The sequence below is a fragment of the Balaenoptera ricei genome, chromosome 16 (genome assembly GCF_028023285.1).
Source record: "Balaenoptera ricei isolate mBalRic1 chromosome 16, mBalRic1.hap2, whole genome shotgun sequence".
Taxonomy (NCBI): domain Eukaryota; kingdom Metazoa; phylum Chordata; class Mammalia; order Artiodactyla; family Balaenopteridae; genus Balaenoptera; species Balaenoptera ricei.
Window position 1 is genome coordinate 60425892 of NC_082654.1, and position 27591 is coordinate 60453482.

At 34.1% G+C, this 27591-nt stretch overlaps 1 protein-coding gene and 1 non-coding gene across 4 annotated transcripts in view; one reads left to right on the forward strand and one right to left on the reverse strand.

The window, feature by feature from the left end:
* Positions 1-27591, reverse strand: part of ADK (adenosine kinase) — a 511842-nt gene that overhangs the window by 151649 nt on the left and 332602 nt on the right. The gene's annotated exons all lie outside the window — the stretch shown is intronic.
* Positions 579-651, forward strand: TRNAG-UCC (transfer RNA glycine (anticodon UCC)). Its single transcript has one exon. It is a non-coding gene; the product is annotated as a tRNA-Gly (tRNA).

Below are 27591 nucleotides of genomic sequence, written 5' to 3' on the forward strand. Positions count from 1 at the left end.
GTAATGAAGGCAGATTAGATCCTTACAGCTTCTTACAAACAGTTTGGATTCTTATTGTCAGGAAAGCTACATTTTAAAATACTATTTATCTGTATCTTAAACATTAGTAAGTCTTTTAAAATATATATTTACGCTTTCTAGATGCAAGAAAGTATAAGCAAAGACATGGATGCTTATATAGAAATCTGGTTTGGATGATGTGCAAGGAAATGAAGGAGTACACAAAGGGCAAAAGAAGATAAAAGTTTGAAAGCCCAGCTGAGTTAAGAACACGAAGGGCCTTGAGTGGCAGTTCAGGAGTGTATTAGGTGGAGTGGGGATGAGTGAAGGGTAATGAAGTTTTCCTTGAAAGAAAGGAATAACAAGCTTAATAGGAGAATTCAAGGGAAGGTTACTCTGGACAGCAACAGTCAATAAAAGCCTGCTTTTGGCTTTGTAAAAGGAAATGATACTGGGAGTATTACATACTGGACTTAGCAATTGTTTAAGATGTGGGATACAAAGGAGAAAAGAGTCAAAAGATTACTAAGATTTTGAATCTGGTTCTACTATTAATAGAAATAGAAAAATCCAGGAATTCCCTGGTGGTCCAATGGTTAGGACTCTGCACTTCCAATGCAGGGGGCACAGGTTTGATCCCTGGTCAGGGAACTAAGATGCCACATGTTGCATGGCACGGCCGAAAAACAAACAAACCAAAAACCCAAAAAACAAAGAAAAAAAATAGAAAAATACAGAACAAGACCTGGCTTAGACGTCAAAGAGAGTGTTTAGTTGTGGTCATACTACATTTGAGGTGTTAAGGGACTTACAAATATATCAGAAAGCTGGACTCAGGAGAAAGGCCATGGAAGAAGGAGATGGTAAAAGAGGAGTTGTAATTACCAAGAAAGAGAACGTAGAAAAAGAAGAGGGCAAAGGACAGAATGGAGAAGAACCAAAATCAGGGGACAGAGGAAAGGAAAAAACCAGAGTACAAGAGGAAGGTACACAAGAAGAACAGAAGCCATGAGAGAGAAACCCAACAAGGGAAACTTTAAGAAGATACTTTAAGGCACCGAAGCTATCAATGGGTAGAGAGGAAAGGACTGAGCCAAAATCACAGGATTTGATGGTTAGGAGAAAGTACTTAAGGTATGAAGGTAGAAACAGATAGTTGTTTAAAAAAAGAATGGTGAGAAAGTAAGGGTAAAGATAAATTATTTGGGGAGTTTTATCAGTGAATAATAATAGAATCATCTAAAATTCACTGAGCAATTCTTACAATCCAGGCACTATACTAAAAGCTCTATGTATATCAACTTAGTTATCATTTTTCCCTTACATAAACCTATGAGGTGGATACTGTTATTATTCTCTTTTTATGAATAAAGAAGGCAAGATAGGAAAGTTAAGAAAGGTTTCCCAGGTCCTACAGCTTATGTGTGATGGAGTTTGAATTCAAGTGACTCCAGAGATAATTACCCTAGTTTTAGTAGATAACAGAGAAGAAAAGAGCAAAAAGATACTTTTAGTGGGAGAAGGGGAGTAGGAGAGTTGTTTTTAAGAACAGGGAAAGTTTGAGCATTTCTGCTCTTCAATGAAGGATCTACTGGAGAAACAGAAGAATGAAGAAGCAAGAGAGGGAGGATAATTAGAGCAAGGAACCAGAGGAAGTCGGGAAATGGGAACGAGAAGAGGAGAAGAGCTACCTTATGTTAGAAATAACCATCAAAGTGTAAAGGAAACTTTTAAAAGTTACAAAAGAGCTATTGAAATATTCACTTATAACTGAGGGACTAACCACTTCTATCTTGCAAACTCAAAGAGTTTAAAGAGAAACAAGATTTTTTTTCTATTATTTTCAAACTTCAAAATGAATATTAAAAGAACACTAAAAAATTAATTTTCTGGCAGGAGTCATGTGTACTGGGATCCACCTTTGAAGGGTTTCTTGCCCTTACAAATTCTGAAATATTAAGAGAATTTTATACTATAATTGTCTCTTACTAAAGTATTGCTAATGAAATTCTAATAAAAACATTTTCCTATCACAGTAACATAAAATTTTCTCATCATTTAAAAATTCTAAACCATTAATTCTTTACCAATATTCAACTGTTCTAAAAGGAAACAAGTCTTAGTCTTAGGTAACATCATTTAATGTTTTCATCTTACTTTTTAAACCAAATACCATGTCACTTGCAAACTATGAGCATCCAAGCTGCTTTGCTATTTATGTCACTTGGAGAATTAAAATGAACAGTTTCTATAGCATCTTGTCTCCATAGTAATATGTATGTACTTGCTTTTTAGTCTTTCATTTAATGAGGAGAGTTTAAAGCTCCCCCCTCCCCCTATTTCTCCCCAAACTGTTTCAGCATGAAATAAAAACCTCCCAGAGCTAGCATTCTGCCAGCTGTGGATTAACCACAGACAGCCATAGAACGGTCTACATAAATAGTAACCTGGTCAAATAATTAGGCTTCTCACCAACTTCAGACTGAAAATTTGATCTGTGCTAAAATACATCTGATTGTAATTTAAGGTACAGAACAGTATGCCCCAGAGTCTAAATCTGGCCTCATTCCAAATGTGTGTATGTTGTATGTGTGTTTTACTTTAAAATGCAACATAAGAGGATTGTGATGTGGACAGTAGAACTTCCATTTTCTTAATTTTACAAAGAATACACAAAAAAACATCAGCTTTTAATTGAGGCAAATTCACAATTTAAATTAATTCCATTTTTGAATGGTTTCTTGTTTTTCTTTAAGTAAATATTTAGTATTTAAACAATTTAGGATTTGTGCTCTCTTAGAGTGTAAAGACTTAAAATTGATGCCAACCATAATTTTTCTTTCTAGATTTATACCCTTTGCTAGGCCACACGTTCCAGACCATCATATCACCAAAACAACACTATTATAAAAAAATTTTTTTTTCAAGTAACAGGTTTGTAATAAAAACAGGCCAATAGTTTATAGACCTGTAGTTTAGAAAAATACTCTATATTATCAACAAAAGTCTTGTAATTTTCAAAATAGGGATCTCAGTAGATACAAGAGTTAGCCCTGCTACTCTTTGGCCCTAGGACCAACGAAAAGCAAAGGAGAGTCTAACACTTAGAGATTGGATAATATTAATCAGAATTGAGGGTGAAGTGAGACAATTTTATCCACTAAAATGGAAACTGAAACAGAAAAAAAAGGCAGGAGTAGGAGGAAAGGGGAAAGACCAAGACAGAGCCGAAGAACCATTTTTATCAGAGCCAGACTTAAAGCTTGGAAATCTCAAGTATGTAGATTTGTCATTCAGCCACTCTGAGGATTTCTCAGGGTAGTTTAAACATGGGGGAATGTAAGTAATTGAAATATTTAAAATACTAAAAGAAAAGAAAAGAAAAGAAACTGCTCATTTCAAATCACATCAAAAACAAAATACCCAGGAATAAACTTAACCAAGGAGGTAAAAGACCTACACTCTGAAAACTATAAAACACTGATGAAGGAAACTGAAGATAATACAAAAAAATGGAAAGATAGTCTGTGCTCATGGATTAGAATAATTAAAATCGTCAAAATGCCCATACTACCCAAAGCAATCTACAGATTCATTGCAATCTCTGTCAAACAACCCAAGGCACTTTCCACAGAACTAGAACAAATAATCCTAAAATTTATATGGAACTACAAAAGACCCCAAATTGCCAAAGCAATCTTGAGAAAGAAGAAGAGAGCAGGAGGAATCATGATCCCTGTCTTCAGACTATACTACAAAGCTACAGTCATCAACAGTATGGCACCAGCACAAAAAGAGACACATAGATCAATGGAACAGCATAGAGGGCCCAGAAAGAAACCCACACACTTATGGTTAATTAACCTATGACAAAGGAGGCAAGAATATACAGTGGAGAAAAGACAGTCTCTTCAATGAGTGGTGCTGGGAAAACTGGACAGCTACATGTAAAAGAATGAAATTAGAACATACTCTAACACTGTATACAAAAATAAACTCAAAACAGATTAACCTAAATGTAAGACTGGATACCATAAAACTCCTAGAGAAAAACAAAGGCAGAATACTCTTTGACATAAATCACTGCAATATTTTTTGGGTTTGTCTCCTAAAGAAAAGGAAATAAAAGCAGAAGTAAACAAATGGGAATTAACTAAAAAGCTTTAATACAGCAAAGGAAACCATTGACAAAACAGAAAGACAACCTACTGAATGGAAGAAGTTTGCAAATGATATTACTGATAAGGGGTTAATATCCAAAATGTTATATAAAGAGCTCATACAGCTCAATATCAAAAAGATAAGCAATCCGATTTAAAAAATGGGCAGAAGATGTGAACAGACATTTTTCTAATGAAGATATACAGACCTACAGGCACATGAAAAGATGCTCAATACTGCAAATTATTAGAGAAGTGCAAATCGAAACCACAGTGAGATATCACCTCACATCTGTCAATATGGCTATCATCAAAAAGTCTACAAATAACAAATATTGGCAAGGATGTGGAGGAAAGGAAGACTTGTATACTGTTGGTGGGAATGTAAATTAGTACAGCCACTATGGAAAACAGTATGGAGGTTCCTCAAAAAACTAAAAATACAATTACCATATGACCCTGCAATTCCAGAGCTGGATATATATCCAAAGAAAACAAAAACACTAATTCAAAAAGATAAATGCACCCCAATGTTCACAGCAGCATTATTTACAATAGCTAAGATATGAAAGCAACCTAAGTGTCCATCAACTGATGAATGGATAAAGAAGATTACTCAGCCATAAAAAGGAATGAAATTCTGCCATTTGCAACAATGTGGACAGACCAAGTGAGAATTATACTTAGTGAAATAAGTCAGACAGAGAAAGACAAATATTCTATGTTATCACTTATATATGGAATCTAAAAAATAAAATGAATGTAATAACAAAACAGACTTGCAGATATAAAAACACAACAGTGATTACTGGTGGGGAAATGGAAGGGGGCAAGACAGGGATATGGGATTAAGAGATACAATCTACTATGTATAAAATATATAGGCAAGTACATATTGTACATCACAGGGAAATACTGCCATTGTTTTGTAGTAACTTTAAACAAAGTATAATCTATTAAAATATAGAATCACTATGTTGTACACCTGAAACTAATGTAATATTGTAAATCAACTATATTTCAGTTAAAAAAGTAAAATACATAAAATATAAAAAAAAGAAACGTGGTAGTAACTTGATGATGAAGAAAGGTTGGTGAAATTAATATATTAATACCACTGATGGGGAGTGAAACTGACACTTTTTCCAGAAAATAAGTTGAAAATACACACGAGGAGCTATAAACAAATTCATATTCTTTGACCCAATATGAATAGACTTCTGAGAGTCTACCTTAAGGAAATAATCCAAAATATGGAAAATATTCATTTAGGAACATATCAGTATACTATTTATCTGACTGAAAACCTAGGAACAATATATTCAATAATAGAAGAATAAATAGTCAAGTAAGAATTGGCATATATACCCGTTCTAAATCTGGCTACTGATCATTTATTTATTTTTTTAAAAAATATTTATTATTTATAAATTCTTTACTTATTTATAGCTCTGCATTTATTGGGTGTTTCCTTATGCCAGGCACTGTGGTAAACACTTTACAGCCTATCTTTCTTTTTCACATATCTATGGTCTTTAAGAGGTGGGAGCTATTGTTTGTTTCTTTTTTTTTGTCCGTGCCACATGGCATGTGGGATCTTAGTTTCCCAACCAGGGATTAAACCCACACCCCCTGCATTGGAAGTGCAGAGTCTTCACCACTGGACCGCCAGGGAAGTCCCTGGCTATTGATCATTTAAAATGTGGCTAGTGCAACTGAAAACCTGAATTTCAAATTTTATTTAATTGTAATTTAAATGTAAAAAGCCACATGTAGCCAATGAGCACATGGAATGTGGTTAGTGTGACTGTGGAACTGAATTTTAATTTAATTTAATTGAAAAAAAATTCAAAATGGAAGGAATGTAAAATATTTTTCTGCTAAACACAATTTTATTGTTTTGGTAGGCTACACTTCATTTTGACTGTTGACAATTTAGTGACTGAGCTGTGTTATAAATGTAAAACAGACACCAATTTCAAAGACTTAGTATAAAAAAAGAATGTTAAAATATAATTAATTTTATATGATTACATGTTGAAGTGAGGATTATTTTAGATATCTGAAGTTAAATAAAATATATTGTTAACATTAACTTTAGCTGTTTCTTTTTACTTTTTTAATGTTGCTACTAGAAAATTTAAAATTGTTTATGTGGCTTGTTTTATATTTCCATTGGATAGTGCTATTCTAGAGAATACTTTGAAGATAATAAAAGTGATGATTATTAAAACTAAGTGGCAAAGTGGAAAATGTTTATAATACACAAATGTTAAATGAAACATAAGATATACAAGTAGTATGTACAAAATATTGTTATAAACTATATCATATCAATAGGAAAAGAAAACTGGGAGAGAATATACCAAAAGCAAAAATGGTTAAATTTCAGTAGAAAAATTATGGATAATTTTAATATTTTTATTTTTCAAATTTCAGTGAAGTGGTTTGATTACTCTCTGATAAAAATTATTTAAAAGATAAAAATATTTTGTTCACTTGAATTAAATCTCTGTTCAAAGAAAAGATGTTTATAAATAGTGAGAAGTTTAGTTCAAAAAACAAGAGTAAGAACAGATCAAGAGCTGGGAGTAAGTCTATTATTTCTTCAAGTAGATAGACGGCTTAAAAAGGAACAAACTAAATATGAAGTGACTTTAGTAAATATAAACCACTATTCATAGAGGCAAAAGAGAAAATAAAGAAGAATGTATAGTAACAGGAAAATATTTGGACAACTAGAGAACCCCACTAAACCTAGACTATCACTGATGAGGGATGGCTGAGAGTACCAGATGGTGTATCTCAAGATGTACCACAGTTGTCTATTCTAAAGAACATAATTAGTATGTTTTCCATGCCATAACGAAGGTGCCATAGTAATACTAGTCAAGACAACGGGTCGAGAGAAAGAATAAATTAGAAGCCAAAAATAACAAATACAAAAACCATATAGCAAGTTTTCTTCCCTTTAATGAGTCCTACATGTTTTGCAAATCTCTCATAGAGTATAAAATCTATTTCCTTGTAGGAGTGTGAGGATCAAATATGAATTTTTTTTTTTTTTGGCTGCGTTGGGTCTTTGTTGCTGTGTGTGGGCTTTCTCTACTTGCGGTGAGCATGGGCTACTCTTTGTTGAGGTTTGCGGGCTTCTCATCGCGGTGGCTTCTCTTGTTGCAGAGCACAGGCTCTAGGCATGCGGGCTTCAGCAGTTGTGGCTCACGGGCTCCAGAGCGCAGGCTCAGCAGTTGTGGCACATGGGCTTAATCATTCCGTGGCATGCAGGATCTTCCCGGACCAGGGCTTGAACCTGTGTCTCCTGCATTGGCAGGCGATTCTTAACCACTGTGCCACCAGGGAAGCCCCAAATGTGAATTATTATAAAACATACTTCCTATTTGCTTGTAAGGAAAATGACTTTGACAAACATTAAGATAATGTATAAATTGTTTACTATTACAATGTTACGATATGCACTACTTCATAGCAATGACAGCAAAAGAATACTACAAGAAGAAAGCCAGAACAAATATACTAGTGATGCTGTAATGCTTATGTTACCACTAACTGAACATAATGCATCAATGGAACAGGATAATTCATCTAGATCTTCCTGCCTGTGTGGCTCCTTTTGGAAGCATCAATGAAATCACCTATTCCACATATATTTTAATCTTTTTCAGGATTAAAAAACCTGCAATCTTACCTATACCATGAACATAGATGTCAGCTTTTCTTCCATCCGAAATAAACACCTCAAAAAGCATGTAATAGGAGGCAGCAAGACATAGTAGAAAGAAGATGGGTTTTAGGGGTCATACAAGAGGATATTTATCACAGCTTTGCTGAAAGTAAAAGGGAGTGTGAGGCATTCTGGGAGTCTATTTCTAGGGGAAAAGATATGGAAAATGTGATGAATGCACACTATTATATAAAGATTTAAAGTAATATATTAGAAACATATACATCATATTGTATATAGTTCATCCTTTTATATGTTATGTATAATGTACACACATGTGCGCATACCTAAAACATCATGATACACTTTTCAAGGATGCAGGACACATATCAAACACACTGGAGTACCCATGGTGGGGAGAAGAATAGGATTAGGGATCAGGAATGATAGGAAAAACTAAAATAGTAAGAGAGGAGCCATACCTAAGCCAAATAATAATAATCCGTCAGGATCTGAGATGGATTCACTCAATTCTCAGCACCACAGAGTTTAAACAAACTAGTATACTTATTTTTAACAGTTTTGCCAGTCTTGGTACTTATTAGATACATGACTTGTGCTATGTAACTTCCCTACGTCTCATTGTTCTCATCTAAAAAAATGGGAATAGTAATGGCTATTAAGGTTGGTGCGAAAATTAAATGAATGCTTAATACAATGCCTGGTACGTAGCATGCACTCCATACATATTAACACTGTATTAACATTATTTCTGTAGTAATATCAAGAGCATTAGAACGTTTTGTTTTTCCATTAATGTTGAGTTCTATGTTATAGCTCTTAGTTCTAATGCTTATCAAAATTATGCTTTTTAACTTGAATATAGAGCTTGGTATTTCCTTTGAAATACAAATACATAAAACAAGATCCATCATTCCCTTTCCAAAAGCTCTCCCTGTCTCCTCTCTCTCCTTGATTTAATCATCCTATATCCTGCCGACAGATTAATCACCCTAATCACTCTTCTTTTACTAGTAAATTAAATCCAAATGCCTCACACCCCAGCATTCAAAGCTCTCCACAACAGTACTCCAATGTACAGAGCATACCAGCTGTAACCTCTATTACTCTACAATGTATGTCCTTGCTTCAGTGATACAGAATGATTTGCTTCCCCCCAAATAAATCTTCTGAGTCTTTATGTTGTTTCTTCTATCTGAAATATCCACTACCTCCACCTGTTGGAATTTCACCCCTCCATCAAGGTCCACTTAAAATCGAACTTTCATCCCACAAAGTCTTACTGCATTCCCACCAACAGATGTACTCGTTCTTCTCCGAACTTCCGTAATATGTATTATGAAATAAATAACCAAGGGTATTTATTTTATTAATATAAGCAACTTGCATTTGTCTTACCTCCCAAACTTCACTGTAACCTTAAGGGCAAGAGTACTTTTTATTTTTATGTTTGTTACAGCACAAAGAGCAGTGTACAGTGTACAGATAATTTAAAAATATCTGATTAAATTCTTATTGAGATTCTACATAAATTCCCATGTAACTGAAATGCTATTTTGTTTTTGTTATTTTTCTTTTCTTTTTTAATTTTTATTGGAGTATAGTTGATTTACAATGTTTTGTTAGTTTCAGGTGTAAAGTGAATCAGTTATACATGTATATATATATATCCACTTTTTTAGATTCTTTTCCCATATAGGTCATTACAGAGTATTGAGTAGAGTTCCCTGTGCTATACAGTAGGTCCTTATTAGTTATCTATCTTATATATAGTAGTGTGTATATGTCAATCCCAATCTCCCAATTTATCCCTCCCCCCTTTCCCCCCTGGTAACCCTATGTTTGTTTTCTACATCTGTGACTCCATGAAATGCTATTTTGGGGGAAAAAAAAAAAAAAAAGGACTGCTGCATTTTCACATGTTAAAGGAAGAGTATATTTATTTTAGAGTTGGATAACTCTCTAGCTCAAAGAATCTGAACTTTCTCAGTTCACAGCACCCTTAGTGAATAAGTAACTTTAACATGGTGCCCTAAGAGATACCTAACAGTTCTATTTTTTGTAACAGTCAGGTCTGAACCACTTAGTAAGTACTGATAATCTTAACAACTTAATACCTGGTTTGAAAAAATAATGTATATAAATTGAAAAAAAATTTTTTTTACTTCATTCAAAAATCACCACAACGCTTACTAATGGGATATGGTGCTGATGATGGGCACTGCACAACTCTTCAAGCCTTGGATTCTAACTGAATAGTGCAACCCTCATTTCCTGTTCTGCACTGATTTTCAGGATTTTTTTTTTTTAATCACAGCAACCATTCCCAAAGATAGGACATCATCCCAAAGGAATGCATCACAATCTGATATTGAAGATATGCATTACCCTGATATATAAAATACCCTATGGAACTCTTGTGAGTTTGTTGCAGGACCGTGGGGTGTCTCAGTGTACAGTCTGGGAACTGTGGCTCTAGTTGAAGAAAATACTGTGATAAGCGTTTTTATTTGAGAGACCTAAAGCCCTTCTTGGGCATGATTCAGAGTATTTAGAAAATGTCAGTAATTTACTCTGCATGAGACAACAGAAGTAAATCAGAGTATAAGGGTGGCATTCTGGAGAGCAGAGGTAAGAGGATTTTATGAAGAGATGGACCCCAATTAGATGATAGCAATGGGATACCCTGAAGGTAAAATATGGCCAATGAAAAACTGCCTTTGGCTGGGATGCCCTAACAACTTTGGTAATGCTGATACCTAGTAAACAATTTTAATTTGTTTCTTATCCTATATAATGTTATAACCTCTCTCCATTAACTTAAACCTTCCATAAAAATTAGTTCTTCACTTCCCAAATATGTACAAACAATTTTGTGTCCTGCTCAATGAAGTTTGAATCTAAGAATTATTAACTCTTTGTCCCCAAATCAAATGTCCTATCAATTACATCTTTAGAAATTCTTACAACTATACTCTTTCCCATTAATATGTATACAACATTAGTATTAATCTTCCATTAATACAACCCTCATTTGCCTTGTAAACATTACTGCAACAGTTTCCTGTTTTGGCTAAGTTCCTTTGCTCAAAAACCTTAAATGGCTCATTTCCTAAACAATACATCTCAAATTCCTGACATGGCATCAAAAACCCTGTAATTATGACAGTAATCTATCTTGTCTACATTTTCTCTGATGATCCACCTTCAAGAAACTTTTACACTGACCACACAGAGCTTCTAGCTAGCTTAAGCACAAATTCTATATTTCCCTATATCCTCTCCTTTGCGGGCCATATTTATTCACTCTGTAGAATCTGTTCTTCACCTTCCACTTGGACAACAAAAGCAAAGATTGCCAAATGTTTTCTGTTAAAGGCCCAATAGTAGGTATTTTAGATTTGTGGGTCATATGATCTCTACTGCAACCACCCAACTCTGCTGTTTTAGTACTAAAGTGGGTATATACAATACATAAAAGCATGAGCATGACTGTGTTCCAATAAAACTTTATTCACAAGAACAGTCAGTGAGCCAAATCTGGCCCAGGTGACATATTCTGCTGACCCATGAACTGAAGGAAAAGAAGGAAATACATACTACCAAATAAAAATACCACTCAGATAAAAGGAATATTGAAGAGAAAAATTAACAGGAAAACCAATATAGTATAATGACAGTTAGCTTCCTTAAAAGAATAAAGAGCATGAAGAAATTGAATGTCAAAGTGGGCTTAGAGCGGAGAAAACAATATACAGTTGATCCTTGAACAACAAGAGTTTTAACAGCACAGATCAACTTATACGTGGATTTTTTCCCAATAAATACATGTGAAAGTACTGCATGATCCCCAGTTGGTTGAATCCATGGATACATATGCATGCATGTGGAGGGTTGATCGTAAAGTGATATGCAGGTTTTTAAAAAAAATTTTTTATTGGAGTATAGTTGATTATATGCAGGTTTTTGACTACATGGGTTGGCACCACTAAACTCCCACATTGCTCAAGAGTAAACTGTAATTATATTTCCTCATGTCCTCCCCTGAAATAAGAACACAGACTATTTTGAGGCTAGCACTAAATCAACACAAGTTACTTACACTTGAGTAGAAGACTCAATTTCCAAGGGATACAAGTTATCTTGTTTTCGTAGTTGCTGCTCTCTACCTCCACCCCTCAACCCCACTCAATGCTTCTCCCTAGGTGCCTCTGAGGTAACTGTTGAAAACAGACCCTCTAGTCGCCATAAGCTAGGCAGAAACACATATAATTTTTATACCCTGAGTGTTCTTCTCTGTTGGAGAAACAAAAATTGCCAAGTGGTAGAAAGCTAACCAATTTTTTGAAGACTTTTTTTTTTTTTTTTTTGTGGCCACCACACGTGGCATGTGACATCTTAGTTCCCTGAGCAGGGCTCAAACCCACATCCCCTGCATTGGAAACACTGAGTCTTAACCACTGGACGGCCAGGGAAGTCCCTTTTAAGACTTTTTTGAACTTTCAGAAATGAATCATTATCATGGTAGAACCACAGGGTTCACAAACCAGACAACTGTGGACTAGAATTAAAATATATGCCTTCTTTGATGTATTGCAGAGAATCCTCTTTTAACTCAAGCTCTGGCCTGCTTTTTGGCAAATTATTGAAACAAACACCTGCTGTTCCTGCATTTTTAATAAGTGGCACAAATGAAGCTATGTTTCTTTGTTGTTATTTTTATGTATAATGACAACTGGAGTAGTATTTCCCCTAAAATATCTAAAATAGTAGCAGATAATAGAGCAGCATGTCATAGCTTAAAAAAAAAGTGACTGGACTAGAAATTCAGGATTTCAAATGCTGGTCTAGGTTTTGGACAAGCTACCTTGAAATACTTGAGTGATATATTTAATCTTGATGAACTTCAGTTTCTTCATGACAGGAGAATGGGTGGATGATCTTGAGAAGCCCCTCCATCTCAAAAATTGTGGAATTCAGTTAGGTTTTAAGTTAACTATTTTTTTTTCCCAATTGAGGTGAAATTTACATAAAACAAAACTAATCATTTTACGGTGAACAATTTCATGTCATGTGGTCATATTCATAATGTTGTACAACCATCACCTCTATCTAGTTCAAAAGCATTTTCATCACCCCCAAAAAGAAACCCCATAGCCATTAAGAAGTTACTCCACATTGCCCCTAGCTCCTGGCAACTACCAATCTGTTTTCTGTTTCTGTGGATTTACCTATTCTGGATATTTCAAATAAATGGAATCATATATTATGTGATCTTTTATGCCTGGCTTCTTTCACTTAGCATAATATTTTTGAAGTTCATTCATACTGTAGTACATAGTAGATTTATTCCTTTTTATGGTCGAATAATATTGCATTGCATGGATATACCACAGTGTGTTTATCTATCTGGCTATGGACGTTTTTCTTGTTTCCATATCTGATTTTTTTTCCTGTGGATTAAAGTTAATACAATTGTACATTCATGCTGTGGTGGTAACAACTTTCACATTATTTGTTTGACTGCTTTTCTCAGTTGACTCTTTCATGATACAAACACAAAGGTACAATCCAAAGGACACTTACCTTTATAATAGTTTTAAACAAGTGTGAAGAACAAATTTTGAGTATTAAACAAGATATTTGAATATGGATAAACTTAAATATATTTTCATTAAAGAAAATATTTCTACTTTTCAACACTGTCTCATTTTGATGATTTTTAAAATAATTTTGGAAGCAATAAATAACATAAAAAACATGTACATATCAAAGTTGTACTTTAAAAAAGGTCTGAAAGGATATTCTGAGGGAGGGTGTCCCTTTTATCCAGAAATTGACAACTCTTAGTGAGCCACAAATGCAACTTATACTTATAACTTGTGATTCATGTAACTAATTAATTGAGGATATAGTGAAAAATTAACAAATACAAAATTCTGTCTAAGATGGAAAAGTTTATGAAATACATAAACCAGGCTCTGAAAGAGAAGGAATAGAGAACACAAGTGATCTGTAAGAAACTACACTGAGATGGTTGTTCTTTTGGATCATATTTTATCTTGAAGTGGTCTTTTAGTTGTTACTTAATGTAATGCAAAGTAGTGATTTCTCTCCCTTACTGCTGGACACAGTTGTTTTAAATCTGAGCTCAAAAATGGAGAAAATGCAACTATGCAAAAATAAACCATTGCTTATTTCTATAAAAGTATTACTTTATAAATGGAAAATGACTAAGCTGAAAGCTATTGCTTTATCATTCTGAGTGGTCAGTGTTTCTGTTTTTGATAAAAGCCAAATTTCAAACCATTTTCTGTGACATAGAAAAGAGCTAAACTGTCAGTAAATGCACTTATATTGACTCTGACATTTTCTTCTTAGGTGCTTCCAGCATGTCGAAAGGAGAGGATTGCTTTTAGACTTGAATAATTTCTTTATTGCTGAAGCCAACCCTGATTGCTGCCAGATTACTATCTATCCACTCATAACAGTAGCACAAGAAGTCAAAAAGGTACAGATAGCCCTTACTGCTAGATATGAAAGCTTCAGGACATTAGAAGCTTTGGATGTTAATTATCTTATTTTACAGATATCACTTATACATTACTTGTCTTCTGGCTGTTATTGTTACATGATTTGATATAATTTTTAAAATAAGAAAACTGACTAAAATGCATATTTAACACTGATATAGGACAGCAGTTCTCAAAGTGTAATTCTCAAATCAGCAGCTTCAGTATCACCTGGAACTTCCTAAAAATGCAAATTCTTGGTCCTATCCCAGACCTACTGAAAGAGAAAGTGTGGGAGGGACACAGCAAACTGTGTTTTCACAAGCCCTCTAGGTGATTTTGATGCATGTTGAAGTATGAAAACCACTGATTTAGAATAATGAAATGCCTACTCATTACCCTTAAGACTTTTATTCCATCACAGAGCAACTCAAAATCTTTATGAAGATGGCAAAAAGGGGGGGCCGCCACAAAATATAAAACTTGGCTGTAGTGGAGGAAAAAGGGTTGTGTTTCTTTGTTCCAAGAGGTAGCACTGATATTATCTAGATTAAAAAAAAATCAGAATTAGTTTCCCTGCAGCTATGGCATTGGCCTGAACACATCCTGCTATTATCTGATTTATATATTGGGCATCTGAGTAACTTCCCATGAAAACAGGGTTCTGCAGTTAAAAATATTTGATCTATAAACCCATTCTGCAGATATGGAAAATAGAGCCCAGAGAGATTGCTCTATTTGCCTAAGGTCATACAACTAATGATGTGAGGAGGCACTTGCACTCCAGTCTACTGACTTGTATGTCTGCTTACTTGTTTATACACTCCACAATTCATGTTCCACAATTAATGAGGCAACTTTGAAAAAAAAGGATGAGGGAAAATATAACTCAGAACAGGTTAAGACTGGGTGGGAATGGACCTAGAGACTGTCATACAGAGTGAAGTAAGTCAGAAAGAGAAAAACAAATACCATATGCTAACACATATATATGGAATCTTTAAAAAAAGCGGTTCTGAAGAACCTAGGGGCAGGACAGGAATAAAGATGCAGATGTAGAGAATGGACTTGAGGACATGGGGAGGGGGAAGGGTAAGTTGGGACGAAGTGAGAGAGTGGCATGGACATATATACACTACCAAATGTAAAATCGATAGCTAGTGGGAAGCAGCCGCACAGCACAGGGAGATCAGCTCGGTGCTTAGTCTTTCATTGAAGAATGCACTGATAAATAGACTGAACTTGCTATTGAGGAGTTGTTGAGGACAGCATAGTCTCCTGTATTAATCAGTGTTCAATATGTTAAGCACCACATGAGAATATTTTAGAAAGTGGCTATTAAAAAGAATGCTTAAACTATAAAATAACTACAAGTAAAAGGAGAAAAATCACCAAATTCCACTGCAAGATTTTCTTATATTCATGCCCCACCTCCATTTCATCATGAGGCCTTGTGGAGGGCAAAGGTAGTTTGAGAGAAAATGTTGGGTAAGGAGAAGAAAGCTGGTAACTGGTCCTCAGGTCAATCTAAAACCACTGTCAGAAAGATGATATCCACCCTAAATATGAAAATATTTAATAGGTATCCAGGTAGATCAGAGGAGGAATTTAAAAGCACAAAAATTTGAAGGGGCACTCTATGAAATGCATACTTTCTAAGGGAGAAAAGAGGCAAAAAAAGAAGCCCCTTCGGCAATTGAGTCATGAAGAGAATAAGAATCAAAAGGGGCAAAATTTAGGGTTTTGAAAGAGAGCACAAAGTAGGAGAACTCACAATTCCTAACCCCTTCACAAAACAAACCCATTGAAAACAACTCCTGCCCCCCCAACCCCCAAACAAATCCACTAATAAATCTGCACTTTGACATACTGATGGAAGAGGACACTATTACACCAGGAGTTATTTAAAGCACCATAATAACACACACATGCTCTCTCTTTGAATAAGAGACAGAGTAACAGATAGCTAGCAAACATCAGAAGTGAAAATCAACACATTTCAACTAAGGAAAATTCCACAAAGGAAAACCAACCATGAAACAAAAGAAAATAACAATTTAGTACCACAAATGGAATTAAGTATACTCAAGTAAGCATCTGAAGATATGAAAACTTACCATAAATCTGAAATTCAAAAACTTAAGAACAGAAATAAACAAAACAACAAAAAAGACTGGATTGAACTCAGAATGAAAAAGGAAGACAAAGATAGGTTTCTCAAGAAAGAATAAACTCAAATGAAAATGTAATAACGGACACAAAAAAAAAAAAAAAAAAAAAGACAGGAAAGTAAAAGAGAATGAAAATGAAATAATAAGGAAGTAAAAAGAGGCAGAGGAAAATAATGGAAAAGGAAGACAGAAAAAGGAGGAATAACATTCATATTGTTTGAGTCCCTAAAAAAATAATACAAGTGGACAGAATTAATATTTAAAATTATAGTCCCAGAAAACTTTTGAAAAATAAGAAAGGACCTGATTCTAGACATTGAAAGAGCCCATCGGATAGCTGGGAAAATTAAAAACCAACAATGAGCAACCTAGAGATATATCAGAGTAAAACCATTAGATTTCAAGAATAAAGACAAAATCTTCCAAACATCCAGTCAAATAACTTAAAGGCAAGATAATTAGAGTGGTATGAGACTTTTCAAAACTAACATGTAAAGCAAGGCAACAATAGAACAGCAAATTTTTAAAATCTCAATGAAATAAAGAGTCAATCAAGGATTTTTATATCCAGCTAAGCTGTCCCTTAAATATATTAAGACTACAGAAAAACTGTTTCAACACACAGAATTTAGGGAATTCTGTACCCATGAGTCTTTCTGAAAAATTTTTTAGAGGAAGAGTTTTAAAATGGGGGTGAACATTAAAAATATATACATGTACATCTATAACTAAAACAAAAACAGGAATAAATATAAAAGACTAAAGTACACATTTTATATGTTGGGAGAAAGTAGAAATAATGTAACTAACAAAGGGAAGAAAAGAGAGAGAAGGAAACAGAATAAGCTCAACACAGGCAATAGATGAGAGTTACAGGATACCAATAAAACCAGATAAACCAGATAGTAACAGGTTAAATAAAATAAGAGGACTCGGAAAAGAACATGAGAAAATGTGTTAAGTATAACAGTAACCACTAAAACCAAAATATAAATAAAAATAAATACACACAAAACATTTAATTTTTAATTTACAAACAAAGTTTTGTTTTTTTTCATAGGCAAACTTAATAAGTGAACTGAGTAATAACATTCAAAAAAGTCATTTCTTCTCTCTAGGCAGGACTACACATACTCAATGAGCAACAAACACCATGGTCTCTGGCAAATAGTAGGTGATTCATAAATGTATGTGGAAATGAGATAGATCATTGTTTTTGGCAAATGTTAACAGTATGTTATTATTTTAATTGAAAAATGCTGCCAAAAGCAATGCCATATTTTGCTCTGATCAAATAGAATATTACCCATCTCCAACCATAAAATATTATTGATGCTTAAATACTTATTTAAATGGATTAGATCATTAAAAGTCAAAGATTAAGGAAAACTTCATTTATTATAGCTATTTCTAACTATTGACAGACTTTAATGAGAGATAATTGAAAGATATGGAGTTGGTTTTAAGATAGCATTTCTGATGCCAGAGTATAGACATTTCCTACAGTCTCTTGTCAAAAATTACCTCAAAATAATAAAGAGAATGAGAAACTAAAACAAAACACCTTTGTAAATAAAACTAGAAGATACTGGCAATTATGGGTTATAATATCTAGAGCCAGAAAGTATACAGAGAAGTAGTACCTAGATTAGCAGAGTAAAGAAAGCTAAAGTATAAATGCTGGCAGAGATTCCAACAAGAAACAAGCTGATTCATCCTAAGAACCCTGTGAAGTTCAGGAAGTGGTAGTACCATTTATCTAATGGGGCTGAAAAATTGGGGAGATGATTAAGAGCTGAACTTTCAGGTTCCCATTCACACCCCATAGAGCCAAATATCTTTCCTGATTTCCTCCATTATCTCTGAAGGACAATGGAGAGAAGGTACGCTAGGAAAGAACTGGAAAGGCTTCAAGTTCAGGAACTCCAAGCATAAAGGAAGATAGGATTCAGGATGAAGTGCTATGCTGAAATCAGGCCAAGGTGAAGGTGGTTATGTGAAAATCTATATACTAAATTGTCAGCCCTTCAGACACTTTTCCTGGCTAGCATTCAGGCTCAAGTTCACCCAAACAGAAAACTGGAGGATCCAATCTACTCTGGAGAAACTAAATAGCCCTGGAAAGACACAAATTACCTCTCCCATGAAAAAGCTGTCTTTTATTCCAATACTCTAAGAAGGTCAAAACGTCCCATCTTGTGCAAAGTCTAATGAGGTATTTAATGCATCACTCCTAAATATAAATGGACAACCAGGATTACCAGATACTTGAGAAGAGTCTCCAACAAAAAGTGAAGATATAAAAAAGGAATTCCAATGAACAGAAAAAATGGGGGAAAAAAATCAAGAGAAAAAGAATGAGAATAGTAAAGGGTCATTCCAGGAAGTCAAATTTCTATCACAAATTGCAAAAAGAAAGAATAGAAAAATTGTAGGAAGGAAATTTTAAAAGAAATTACATTTTAAAATTCACCAGAACTTTCTTATTGCCTAGATTTATAGGAACCAGTAAGTTAACACAATGAATTAAAAGAGACCTACGCCATTACTACTTATCAGGAAATTTTAGAAAACCAGAGATAAAGATAGATTATAAATGCTTTTAGAGAAAAATCAGATCACATACAATAGCTTAGGAAACAAATGAACTGAGACTTCTCAAAAACAACATTTGAGGTTAGAATATAATAGAGCAATTATTTCAACATTCAAAATGAAATATTCTTTCTAGAATTCCATATGCAGCCAAACTATTAATCTAGAGTGAGAGTAAATGGTAGAGATTGAAATATTAGGTCTCCAAGTATTTATCTCCCTTGTATTTTTCTCAGAAAGTTAACAGAGAATGTGTGTCTTTCAAACAAGAATTTAACTAAGGAAGAACTCACAGGATTCTAGAAACTAAGGATTCAACACAGATCAGAGATGAAAGGAATTTCAGGATGATAGTGAAGGAAAAGTAAAAGCTTGAAGCAGAGAAATGAAGGGCCTCAGAAGGAAGGTCTTCAGGAAAAAAAGAAAAAAGAAAGTAAAAAATTATTACTACCTTCTTTAAAATATGAAGTATATAGGGTAAAAAGGAAAGAGGTCAAGTATTTTGAAGCAAATCTTTGAATGTAAAAATGTTTATAAAGGCAAGATGGCAAAATCTTAGTAATTGTTGAACCTTAGTAATGGGTAGACGTGGATTCATTATAGAACTTTTGCAATTTTGTGTGTATCTTTGAAAACTTTTGTAATAAAATGAAAATTTAAGGAAATGGAATGCACCAAATGAAATGACATTTTATTTACTTAACAAACACTCAATTGAGTATCTTCTGTCTACCAGGCACTGTGAAAAAATGCACTGTATGATCTTTATCTCAGATTAGAACTATCAAGACTTTTATAAATAGCTTAAGTAGTAAAGAAATGTTTTTTCCTTATGCTCATTTTAAGCTGACACAGTAATATTTAACTGATAAAAGCTTACTATTAGAATCCTATGAGGTCATTATTTTGGTGACTCAATGTGTCATATTTTTGAAATAAAAAGAAGACATTACATTGTATAGAAGTACACAATTCCTGTAAGTAACAAGTAAAAATTAAAATAGCCACAGATCTACGGGTGCAAATCTGATTGAATATCTGATATCTCAGGGTGTACAATACTACTTCTATCCTGCGAAGCTATCTGTGAGTTAACAGAGAAAAATCAACAGAATTCTCAAGCTAGAGGAAGCTTTGAGGATCACCTTGTTCAACCCTACCACCAGAAAACTAAGACAACTAAGACAAAGATGAACTGAGTGACATGCCCAAGGATAAAACAAAAACAAAAAACTTTGTTATTAGGCAGAGATGAATGGTAATGAAATCTTTGGACTTCTGGATCATTTAAATTAGGAGATCTAGGCTGAAACACTAGATCAAAGATGTTTTTCCTCTTATTTACTAGCACTATGAAAATAATTTTAACTATTAGGCTCTGAAGCTTTGTTCTAATTTTGGCAATGTATTCTGGAGATCACATACTGCACAGGGATATAATATCTCTGGTACCATCTAGATATAAAGAGAGAATGTAAAAAGACAAAAAGACTGCATTTTCAACTGCAATTTTCTTCTATATAATTTGTGGCTTTGGTAAATCTCTGACAATATTTTGTGGGTTAACATAGTTCTATACTATCATTAATTATATAACATATACCATATGTTGAACTTATTCAAAGTTACTATGTAAGTATCTTTTCAGAAACACATTGATAAAATCAGTATTACAATGCATGCATAAAGATTTTATTTTGTCAACCATTTTTATCTAATTTGGAAAATCTTTTCTAACACATTAAAAATGCTTATTTTCTTCCTTATTGAAATATTTTCCAAATATAGATGCTATGAATTTGAAAAGAAGGAATAAAGGGAAGGAATTCTTAAGTATAGAGATTATGATTGGAAAAATGATTCATTTTCAGAATAATTGGTTAAATGCTCTAACATGTTCAAAAATATGGGTTAAAACATTACTATAATAAGATAACATTAATGTGGGCCATTTGTGTTCCAAGAAACTTATAAAAACTCAAATCATTTTATATGATTTTTAAAGAGTCTCTTAGAAGAGCATTTCAAACCCCAGTATATTATTCCTATTTACACAAGACTTTTTCCTGCCTGAACTTTGGTGGTCTCAGTAAGTTATATATATAAGGTGTGTGTTAGGTCTAAAAAAGAATCTGTGAATTCCATTTTGACAGAGTAAAATGTAAATAGGTTTAATTCTGTGAGTCAGCATTTAGTAGTTATGCACAGAACTTAGGTTGAGCCATCATACTGTGATCCAATTGGAGAATAATCAGAAAAGTATCCTATCCTGTTCTGATTCTGGCACAATAATAGCAGCATTTTCAGGACTAGATGTATCCCTGTTTCAAAGTATGACTTAGGAAACAGAATGCTATCAAAAATGGGATGCTTACAGAAAATGAAGTCTTAAAATCAGAATTTAATTCAAATCTAAACATTCTGAAGATTATTTTCATATACATTTACACACACACATACACACACACACACACATTCTAATCCACTGGATGTACTACATGTATCTGTACCCTTCCCCAACTCATTATCCCAGCTGGCAATGTCTCCTTTCAGCATTTCTCTAATCTTTATCCAAAATTCATGAACTTCCTTTACTGATGCTAATTCATTGAATTTCTCGGAGTAGTATTATTTTGACACTTATAAACTCTCTGCTAAGTATATCCTTACCTGTTTCTTGAGCTGAAAGCTACGTTTTATATTGTAGAACTCAGTATCTGATTGAAAACATATCTAAGCATATAAGCAGTGTTCTATATGAACTTTCTATATGAACTTCTAGCATAAAATGTATAATTACCTTGTTTTTGAGTCAAACTACTACACTGTGAACTCCTCAGTGGCAGTCCAGTCTTATAGTCTTACCCTTTCTTGGCAAAGATCCAGGTTATAACAACAACAGCAGCAGCAGCAACTCCACTTTTTAAAACACTTATAAGTGCTCCAAATATATTAACTCATTTAATCATTACTAAAACGCTAGGAGATAGGTACTATACTTACCCTATTTGATATTTGAGGAGACTAAGGCACAGACGCCACTGACATCAGAAGACTGCCCTGTGCTACAGTGAATCAGGGTATAAACCTGGACAGTTATAGAGATTAGCCACTTTACCACAGCACCTACATGTTCAATACTATCTGTTGAACAAAGCTAAACACTGAATCCCAGTTAGATAAATTAAATGCCTTTAATGTTTTAAAAGGCCAGTTTTCATTAGCATTTAGACGTGAAATGAAAAACATTTTTTGGATTCCTCCATTTCCAGTATCGGAAGTTTGGAAAATTATTATTATTATTATTATTTTTTTAAACATCTTTATTGAAGTATAATTGCCTTACAATGGTGTGTTAGCTTCTGCTTTATAACAAAGTTAATCAGTTATACATATACAATATGTTCCCATATCTCTTCCCTCTTGCATCTCCCTCCCTCCCACCCTCCCCATCCCACCCCTCTAGGTGGTCACAAAGCACCGAGCTGATCTCCCTGTGCTATGCGGCTGCTTCCCACTAGCTATCTATTTTACATTTGGTAGTGTATATATGTCCATGACTGGAAAATTATTTTTAAAAAGTTACCAAGAGGGAAATATCTTTGCCATATAAACGTGATTTCTAAAAATATAACTCATAAAAGTTACAAAAGTATATTTAGTGTATTAATTTATTATTATAATTGCTACCATATTTGAAAATGTATTTTTTACCTTGTAGGTTATTCATCCACTCTTGGTTTTGAAAAAATAACAAACTTACAGAAAAAGTTGAGAGAATAGCAATGAACACTCTTACAGCATCTGTATTTACCAACTGCAACATGTTTGACACAGGGCTTTTTTTTCTCCCTGAACTGCTGGCAAATAAGTTCCAAACATCATGACCCTTAAGTCCTTTAGTATTTATCTCCTTAAAGACCAAAGACATTTTCCTATATAAACACAAAATATAACGGTGATACAATAATATTATCTAATATGCAGTCCATACCTAACATTTTTCAACCATCTCAAAAATGTTCTTTGCAGCAAGTTCCTTCCTTCCACTGAAAAATTTTTGATGCAGGTTCAATCAAGAATCAACTATTGGGGGCTTCCCTGGTGGCGCAGTGGTTGAGAATCTGCCTGCTAATGCAGGGACACGGGTTTGAGCCCTGGTCTGGGAAGATCCCACATGCCGCGGAGCAACTACGCCCGTGAGCCACAACTGCTGAGCCTGCGCGTCTGGAGCCTGTGCTCCGCAAAAAGAGAGGCCGCGATAGTGAGAGGCCTGCGCACCGCGATGAAGAGTGGCCCCCGCTTGCCGCGACTAGAGAAAGCCCTCGCACAGAAACGAAGACCCAACACAGCCAAAAATAAATTACTTAATTAAAAATAAAATAACAAATGTTCAAGTACAATTGGTGTCTAAAAAAAAAAAAAGAATTCCCCCACCCTTGGTATCTAATCAAGTTCCTTTCTTAAAAAAAAAAAAAAAAAAAAGAATCAACTATTGAATTTGCTTGTCAAGTCTCTTCAGTGTCCCTTATTCTGAAAAACTCCTACCCTCTGCCCTGTGTCTTTCACGAGAGTGGCATTTTTGAGATTCTAGGCCATTGTCTTATGGAATGCTCCACAGTCAAAACCGGTCTGATACTTCAGTGTTCTAGGCGATGTAGAAGGTGATGTTTTGTACTTCTCACTGTATGCCTTGGGAAACACATTAAGTTATTATTAAAGATGTTATACTGAATCACGTGGTTAGGATAACTCCCTAATCTTTATATAAGGTTCCCTTTCTAATTGATTATATTTAATGACTAAAACTCCTGGTTGGTTAAAAATATATGATTTTTAGATAAGCCAAATAATATGTCGACTGTGAAAGATAATTTTCTGTTAGAGCTTCAATATACTTTTTTAACTGTTCTACTATTTCTTGCAATTTTCTCTTTGGAACTTCCCTTACTTTCATTATTTCAAAAATATGTAAGAGTTATTAATCCTAATTTTGACAACATTTAGAAATATAAAAATTTAAAAATCTTTTCCTTTATGTTTTTTTGTATCTTCCTCAAGAAGTCATTCCTCTATAAAACTCTTAGAGGAAAACATATGCAGAACACTCTATGACATAAATCACAGCAAGATCCTTTTTGACCTCCTAGAGAAATGGAAATAAAAACAAAAATAAACAAATGGGACCTAATGAAACTTAAAAGCTTTAGCACAGCAAAGGAAACCATAAACAAGACGAAAAGACAACCCTCAGAATGGGAGAAAATATTTGCAAATGAAGCAACTGACAAAGGATTAATCTCCAAAATTTACAAGCAGCTCATGCAGCTCAATATCAAAAAAACAAACCACCCAATCCAAAAATGGGCAGAAGACCTAAATAGACATTTCTCCAAAGAAGATATACAGATTGCCAACAAACACAATGAAAGGATGCTCAACATCACTAATCATTAGAGAAATGTAAATCAAAACTACAATGAGGTATTACCTCACACTGGTCACAATGGCCATCATCAAAAAAATCTACAAACAATAAATGCTGGAGAGGGTGTGGAGAAAAGGGAACCCTCTTGTACTCTTGGTGGGAATGTAAATTGATACAGTCACTATGCAGAACAGTATAGGGGTTCCTTAAAAAACTAAAAATAGAACTACCATACGACCCAGCAATCCCACTACTGGGCATATACCCTGAGAAAATCATAATTCAAGAAGAGTCATGTACCACAATGTTCACTGCAGCTCTATTTACAATAGCCAGGACATGGAAGCAACCTAAGTGTCCATCGACAGATGAACGGATAAAGAAGATGTGGCACATATATACAATGGAATATTACTCAGCCATAAAAAGAAACGAAATTGAATTATTTGTAGTGAGGTGGATGGACCTAGGGTCTATCATACAGAGTGAAGTAAGTCAGAAAGAGAAAAACAAATACAGTATGCTAACACATATATATGGAATCTTTAAAACAACAACAACAACAACAAAAACTGGTTCTGAAGAACCCAGGGACAGCACAGGAATAAAGATGCAGATGTAGAGAATGGACTTGAGGACACAGGGAGGGGGAAGGGTAAGCTGGGACGAAGTGAGAGAGTGGCATGGACATATATACACTACCAAATGTAAAATCGATAGCTAGTGGGAAGCAGCAGCATAGCACAGGGAGATCAGCTCGGTGCTTTGTGAACACCTAGATGGGTGGGATAGGGAGGATGGGTGGGATAGGGAGGATGGGAGGGAGAGGCAAGAGGGAGGAGATATGGGGATATATGTATATGTATAGCTGATTCACTTTGTTATAAAGCAGAAATTAACACACCATTGTAAAGCAATTATACTCCAATAAAGATGTTAAAAAAAAAAGTCATTCTTTATCCACAAAGTCATAAAGGTAGTCTTCAATGTTACCTTCTAGAAGCTCTGCTGTTTTAACTTAAATATTTAGATCGACAATCCACTTGAAATTGTTTTCTGTGTTTGTTGTAGAAACAGGAATTTAGTTTCATTTTTTATGAAAAAATAATTATCCCAGCAACAGTTATTGAATATCAACCATTTCCTCACCAAGCTGCAATGCCAGCTCTTTCATAAATCAAGTTACTATGTATGAGGGGGTCTATCTCTGTCCTCTCTATCCTATTCCAATGTTCTGCCTCTGTGCCAATACCCAATAGTTTGGGTATATGGTAGGCTATGTCACACCTCCCCTCACTGTCTTTCTTCAGGAGTATCTTTATTTTTTTGGCTTTTGCTATTCCATAAAACTTATGGTAAAGTTCCCCAAAACATTTTAATTTTGATGGTAATGGCACTGACTCTATGGCTCACTGTAGGAAGAACTGACCTTTTTAATGACATTAAAATTTTCAGTTTATGAATGGTATAAGACTAAGGTATTTGATATTAGACTTAAAATTTTAGTGGGCAAAAATAAGAGTACTTCCATAATAGCTGTAAGTGATTAAAAAACTATGGCAAACTTTCCCTAGATATCATCAAGACTTAATAGAAAAGAAATCTAATATAAAGTGCTTGAGGAGAGTGGTAAGAATACAAGTTAGAAACATAAAACAGTAGAACAGAAAAATAGTTAAAAAAGTATTTCGAGATAACAGCATTCCCCCTACACGAAACTTCTATTCATCTTCTCTCAATAAGCCACAGTAACAACAAGCAATGCAAATAAAATATATGACCATGTCTTCAGTATTACCAGGGCACAGAATAAATAGTAATAGTAGAACTTAACTTTACTGGTGTACCTGTAAAGTAGTTGAAAAATTGCTAAATTGTACCTTTGATAAACAAATTAATCAGTGAAAGTACAGTGTATATATGCACAGTTCTTTATGTCTTTAGCCTTATAGTATCTAAAAAAAGTACTGTTTGCCGCCTTATTTAAGTTAGCTCCTTTCTTCCCTAGTAAAGGTACAGTAATTTAAAAAATAATCCTCTGGTGAACCAGTAAAAACATCAAGCTACTTAGAGAATTGGAATATGGGACAGAATCAGTTTGATCTCATTAATTTAACAAATGTTTATTAGATAGAAACTAAGTAGTGAACACTAACAGAGGTTCTTGGAATTCAGCGGTGAACAAATCATACCAAATCCCTTTATTATTGATGTTTTCATTCTATCGGATGGAGACAGACAACAAACAAATAAACCAAGAAATACATAACACCAGATGGTAGAAAAATGAAACTGGGTAAAGGAAAAGAGTTACCCATGAAGAGAGAAGAAATATATGTAAGTGTGCAGACTCTTCAAAGCATCATCTAAAAGCTGCAAGATAATGAAGCAATGGCCATCCCCTCCTCAAGGAAAGAAACTCCTTAGTTAAAGAAATTTATTTCTGATTAAATTACCAGGTAAGTATAAATGAAATGACAAAATCTTTGAACATAAAAGAACTAGGGGAATACAGTGTCTAGTGACTTTCTGAAGAAATCACTGAGAATAAACTTTAGCAAACTAGAGATGACCTGACTACTATTATGAAAAGCTTGGCAATGAATGTTGATTCTTTTTAACTGTTAAGAATAAGACCAAAAATTTTGGGTGGATGAGTGGTTATGGTTATAGATCAGAATGTAAATGTTATAAAACCTGATGCATGCATGCTCTCTCTTCCTCTCAGTAATTGAGAGAACTGTGAGAAACAATGATATTAACTAAGATTTCCTCTTCTTTCAAAGTCAGTGGTCAAGGAGATTCGGAAAAGCTGATAAACCATGTAATTGTAGTCTAAGTATACTTAAAAATACAAAGAAGAAGAAAAAAGAAACACTGTGTAAAAAAAGAGAATGTGGAATTTCTAAGAAGCAACAGTTAATATACAAAAAAAAAAACTTAATTATTTTATATGAAGTTACAGATCACAAGGGAATCATTAGAATAAAAATACAAGCCTTAAAAATTTATGGAAAACACA